This window comes from Aquila chrysaetos, chromosome 20 (genome assembly GCF_900496995.4).
Source record: "Aquila chrysaetos chrysaetos chromosome 20, bAquChr1.4, whole genome shotgun sequence".
Lineage (NCBI taxonomy): Eukaryota > Metazoa > Chordata > Aves > Accipitriformes > Accipitridae > Aquila > Aquila chrysaetos.
Genome location: NC_044023.1, coordinates 11,459,403 through 11,465,402, shown reverse-complemented (window position 1 = coordinate 11,465,402; position 6,000 = coordinate 11,459,403).

Sequence of the window (6,000 nt, the reverse complement as noted above, 5' to 3'; positions counted from 1 at the left end):
TGGCCGGGCACTGCGGGTATGAACGTGCTGCCAGAGCAGGGCCAGCCACCGCTCCGCTCCCTGCTCCAGCCAGCCAGCCCCATATACTCACAAGCATGGGAGCATTGGAGTTTGGAGGGATTTTCTGTCCAAAATCTGGACCGTTTGGCCAAGGATGGAGTGGGAGGGAAAGGCAGAGATGCCCATATGCAAATAGGGAAGAGCTCCTTTTGCAATCCAGTTTCTCACTCATGCCCTAAAACTGACAACGCTTAAGACCCCAGGACTAAGGGCAATGAATGCAAAATGAGAGCTCTGCAAAATCCCTTGGTTCTAGGCCAGGTCTCTTGCTTTGCTTTGGGGCTCCTTGGCATCAGTCTTTCAGCCAAGTGAGCAAGTCAATGGCTAGCTTTATTGCCAAAAAAATCTCCCTAGCTGTTTTCCATACAGCTAATGAGAATGCAAATGTGCTGGGTTTCCAGGCTTGCTTACCACCTCTGCTGATTCCTTTCTATGTACAGCACCTAAGCATCCTTCCTCTTGCCATGAGATCTAAATACATCGCACTGGTTGGTGGGGTTGTCCTCACGTTGCCGATGAGAAACAGAGTGTTTTGGGTGGAACCCCGAAGGAGGAACCAGAGTCTCTCAAAACACCTGCTCTGCACTATCCTTCCACACGCTGTCCCTGGAGGGTTAAAGAAAGACCAGTTTAGAATTAGAAAAGTAGGCAAGAAGCAGGTCTTTCTTGGTAGGTTAGATACCACATCAAAGCCAAAGTCACACATCGTCGGTACTGCAATGAGCCTTTGGTTGGGCAGCGTAGGGCTTCTCTGCTGGGCTCGCCTTGGGAGTTTTCCTCCTTCTCACCAGCACTTATGGTTCTTCTCTTCCATACTTGCAGCAGTAGTGTTGCTTTTCTAGTCCCCCATAAAAAGGTTTCTCATCAGGCTTGCAATGTGATATCGCTTACAGCTTTGATCCCCACAGAAAGGGAGTGGTAACTCTGAACCTTTCGCTGTGCTTCTCTGTTGAAGAGCAGAGTCTCTCTTGACCAAAACCTCCTGTCACAGCTCTGCCTGCGTTCTTCCTCGGGTGTGGTGTCACACGCCATTATAAAACCAGCCCTGGGTGCTTTCCAGCTAGCCCAGCCTGGACAGAGTCCAGGCAGTGTCCCCAGCCCTGGCTCTCTGGGACACGTTCCTTGCCTGGCTCCCTTTCTGGGGATGTTGGATCAGAGATGAGAGCTCAGTAGCTTATAGGCATTGTCGCGTCCTCTGTCCTGATGGGCACTCCGGACTCTTTGGGGACCGTGGGCACAATTCAATAAAGGGACACAGCGTCTCCATAGGAATTTTTTCCACACAGACACACGCACTTCATCCCTAGACAATGCAGGAGCGCTGCAGAGCAAGGCAAAGCCGCCGCCGCCTCCTGAGCGTTGCCCTTTTCTCCGGCTCTCCCATCTGGTGTATGTCTCCAGATTTGCCTCTAGTCTTTGAGGGAGCCCAGGTTCCTCTGGCTGAGCCTTCCCACCCTGGCCACCAAAGGCCTTCCTTCGCCCTGAGAACAAGTCCCTTTTAAAAGCAGCCTGACATCTTTCCTTTGTTCCTGGCTTTCCACTAGGATTTTCCATGATGCAATCCCGTATGGGGTTACTGGCAAAGAGCTGTTAAAAGTCAGTAGCTGTGCCTGGAGCAAACCCATTGTTCTGCCAGCAGAGCCCTTCAATGCCGCTGACTCCTGCGTGGCCTCGCTCCTGCTCCCCCGGCACTGCTGGCGAGAGGGACGTCCTAATCCACACAGAGCGATACGGCCATAAATGCAAGGCGCAGCACAAAGAGCAATGCGTGACCAGACGCAGACACGGCCCCTGGACTGTCACACCGACAAGTAGCACCAGGCTCAGCCACGGTTGGGGACCAGGCTGTGACTCACCAGATATATCTCACTTTTCCTCGGGAAGTTCACAGCCTGCTGCTCCAGCCGAGAAGGGTTATTTTGGAGTGGAAAGTGAGAAGCTGTAGCTTTTATCCTTTTGGAGGAGCAATTTGCAAGGAAAACAATGCAGGATTCTCTGGAATAAGGAGTATTAGCTGCATCATCTTTTAAAAATAATTTAGTCAAGTGAATGTTGGCCGGGGATTAGCACCCTTGCAGGCACTTGGGTTGCAGTGAGGGGATGTTTGTTGAGATTTATTGATGTTGGGGATTGTTACAAATGCATAGGTGACATCTAATGCCAAAGCAGCTCTCTGACTCACTAATGAGATAAGTCAAAGGCTCTGCGAAGTTTTCAGCAGCGTAGCCATTAACCCCAAGATTACAATATCCTTTGTGTTTTTCCAGCATGTTCTGCCAAGATTTCGCCTTAAGCAGAGCAAAGATGAAAAATGCAGGGCCAGAGAGTCTCTTACAGCTGAAAACCACTGTCTGCTGTGTTGTTCCCTGGGACAGAGAAGAGCCTGTCTATAATCAGCAGTGAGCCAGGAAACATCTCTACTGTCCAGCACAGTCATTTTCTTCAGTGTTGGACAAGTGCAAAAAGGAAAAAAAATCACAGAGAATGGTTCTGTCTGGGTAGATGCAGTCTTGTGACCCCTGCTCTCCTCTGCTTCTGATGCTTGGATGTGTGGGACTGTTAAACTTCAGAAGGGCTTTCTAGGTAGTTATATCGGATACTTCTTTTGATCCAAGGAGGTCTTCTTATGGGAATTATTTTTTTGTGGTGGTAATGAGGTTTTCATCTCTACTCTTAACTAAAGACTGCGTACCAGAAATGAGACAGGCTGCAGGTGAATTCCAGTACTAACTGTCCAGGACTGGCGATTGCAAAAATCCCTCAGCTAAAACATTTGTAGGAAATAAACAAATGCAGTTTTAGTGACTTCATCTTAATGTGTCTGAACTATTGTGTTGGAAGGACCTCAACTTACATTTTCTGTCCTTCTCTCACAAAACATGAAACATTTTTTCCTAGAAATTTCCTTCAGTTTTATTTAAGTCATTAAAAGAAGAAAAAAAAATTACTTCCCTCAAAATATAGTCTTGAGTTAAACAAAACCTTTTGTTCTGCTCCAAACTTTTGAAAAATACCAACTACATCAAAATGAGAACCAACATGTTTTGGATGTTTGAAGCAAAATTCTTGTTTCCTTTTACTCTCTGTAGTTCCTTGGTGAAGAATTACTACCACTTGGGACGCTTAGACAATGATTTGCAGATTTAAAAAAATAAAAAAGGAACAACCCAGGGTTATAGACGTTTCAGTATCAGGGGTAGGTGCTGTGGGACTGCTCTCTAAACTTCATTTGGAGAGTTGAAAGAACCAAGGCATTGATTCAGGCATGAGCTAATGAATTACTTTCAACCTTCAAGGAACAAAACCAAATAGCTGTGATAGCAAGATAATATCCACTATGTTATTGCTAGAAGCATACTTCAGTCTCATCTATTTGCTGAATAAACAGCTTTGGCCTCTTTGCAATGGTACAAACATTTTGTATCACCCATTCTCTCATAAAAAAGACTCTCCTGACCACATCTAAGTTTTTACTTGGGGATGTGATTTCAGTGTGGATCTCAGCACTATCTCAAAGGCTGGTGATGGCTGATTCCCCTGTCTGCCAGAGCTATTCTTCACATCCTTTCTTTAGAGGCTGAGACAGGAGCAGCTCACCTACCCTTCCAGCCCTCCTGAAGAGGCAAAGCCCTCAGCAAAACCATGATTGTTTCCGTGGTCCCAATATTGTGCTACTTCAGACGGCGGCCAACTTTGCTTGTGCCCAGCTCCAGCTTTGGGTTTCGCAGAATCACTGTTCTCAAAATGCACGTGCTCTGTGGCCAAGGATGAGTTGGAGGGATGCTGTTAGTGGTGCACTGGGTGGTACAAGTTAGTCCTTGTTCATGGGAGTCCATGAGCAATTAAAGGAAGAAAATCGTAATTAATGCCAATCAGCATGAGTTCATGGAAAATAGAATGTGATGTCTCTCTTTGGTTTAGTTGATAAAAGTGATAGTAGTGTAGAAGACTTCTGTGAGACGTTTGACTGGGTACTACATGACATTTTGATTAAGGATCTAGAGCAATATAAAATCAAGAGGGTGTGCATTAAATGGATTAAAACCTGGCTCCCTGACAGGTCTCCAAATGTAACTGTAAATCATCCGCCAGCTGTGTTTGTAGCAAAGTCCCTCCAGTATTCTTGCATTTAATATCTTTATCAATGACATGGAAGAAAATGTAAAATCACCACTGATGTGGTCTGCTGATGGTGTAATGAGCCAGAAGGCAGTAAATAATGAAGAGGAGAGGTCACTGATAGGGAGGAATACAGAGCGTGTGGAGAGCCAGGCTCAAGCAAACAACAAACATGGTGATGCAGGTGAATGCAACAAAGAATAAAAGCTGCATTTGTAGGACAGTGGACTGCAGGAAGCAGGACGCAGAAGCAGCTTTTGGGAAAGCTTCTTCAGTGGGTAAAAGTCAGCTGAATGGATGGTCCTGGTGCTGGGCTGTAACTGAGTGGAAGAACACTTGAGGGTAGAAGGAGCAGAAGAGGGTCTCGTATATTTGCTCCTGATGGCAGTGCTGCTGTGGTGAGTAAAAATATCAATATGTTGGAGAGGGTTCAGGGAAGAGCCAGGCATGTTTTGGAAGGGTGGCAAAGCCTTGAGTGACCCCGTGTGTTAAGCCACCAGAGCAAAGTTGAGGATGGAGATGGTCCCAGTTTGCAGATGTGGGGAGTGAAGTAGATACTAGGATTTTTTTTGTCTAGCAGACCACTGTGCAGCAACTGGAAGCTGAGTGTGGAGGTATTCAGATGGAGAGAAAGGCTTCAAGGAGCCTGCATCATCAGGAATTAACTTGTGTCATCTGGGAGCTTTGGCCAGGCTCAGTAACGCACAGCATACCTGCTTACAGAGTATCAGTATCTCAGCAGGATTAAACCAGCATTGCTACAGTGGCATAGCCAGATTGGTGACTGACATCTATCTGCATGTAAGTGAAAGCTGAAGTGCTGCTCATATTGAAGTCGGTATCAAAAGTACCAATGGTTTGGGGGAGGCAGAACTACCCCTAGAGTTCTTAGACACTTTTATCCTGGTCTGTACACAAAGGCAAAAAAAACAGAAGTGATTTTTAAAACAATATAGTACAACTTCCTGGATGAACATTCAAAATTAATTAAAAACTGCTGTAGGTGGCGTTGATTGCAACTCCAAGGCTTTAGATAGATGTTCACTATGCAAGCAGCTGTGCTAGCTGAAATGTTACTTTAGCCATAGCCTTCCCAGCCAAGTGGTTCTTGTCCATCTCAGCCTGAAAAATTATATCCATCAGTGAGGCTGTAGGGTGGCAGCCTCTCCGGGGAGGTAGCAATGAGCATCTTGTGGTCATACCATCAGGTAGCACAGCAAGACCTGGAGGACACAGATGTCCACCAGAACTTGTATTCACAGCATGAATTAACATTTAGGACCGATTTAAGCGTGGTTGCACTGGTGTTCCTGTGCGTTTAAGTTGTTTGGTAAACAAGATTTAAAGCAGTTTTGTTGAAAAGAACAGATTATTGCCAGGGATGGGTTTACTGCAGCTTGACAGTAGCTTAGGCTAATGCATTTTATTTTGCAGGATCAGGCTAGGAGAATGCATTGACAAGCAGCAGACCGGTTGCTTCCAACTGTTTATATCTTGTGAGTAGAGGAATGCCTCGGGAGGTTCCGTTTGGATGTTTTTATGCCAATACAATGAGGTCCAAGGGAGTCTACAACTGACATAATTTACACACCATAGAGTCAGAAGACATTGAACACTGTATCCAAAAGGGACATATTTTAACTCACATTTGCTTACAAGGCTTTTGGGAACAAAATCATGTTTTGGCTAACGTATCTAGCTGGGCACTGCATCCAAAAGGGGCAGCATTGCTCTTCCCCTTCCTGCCCCATCTTGTCTCTTGTGTCAGATGAATTGACCACGCAACCAGTTGAGGAGCTGGATTTGCTTGGTTCTTGGGCA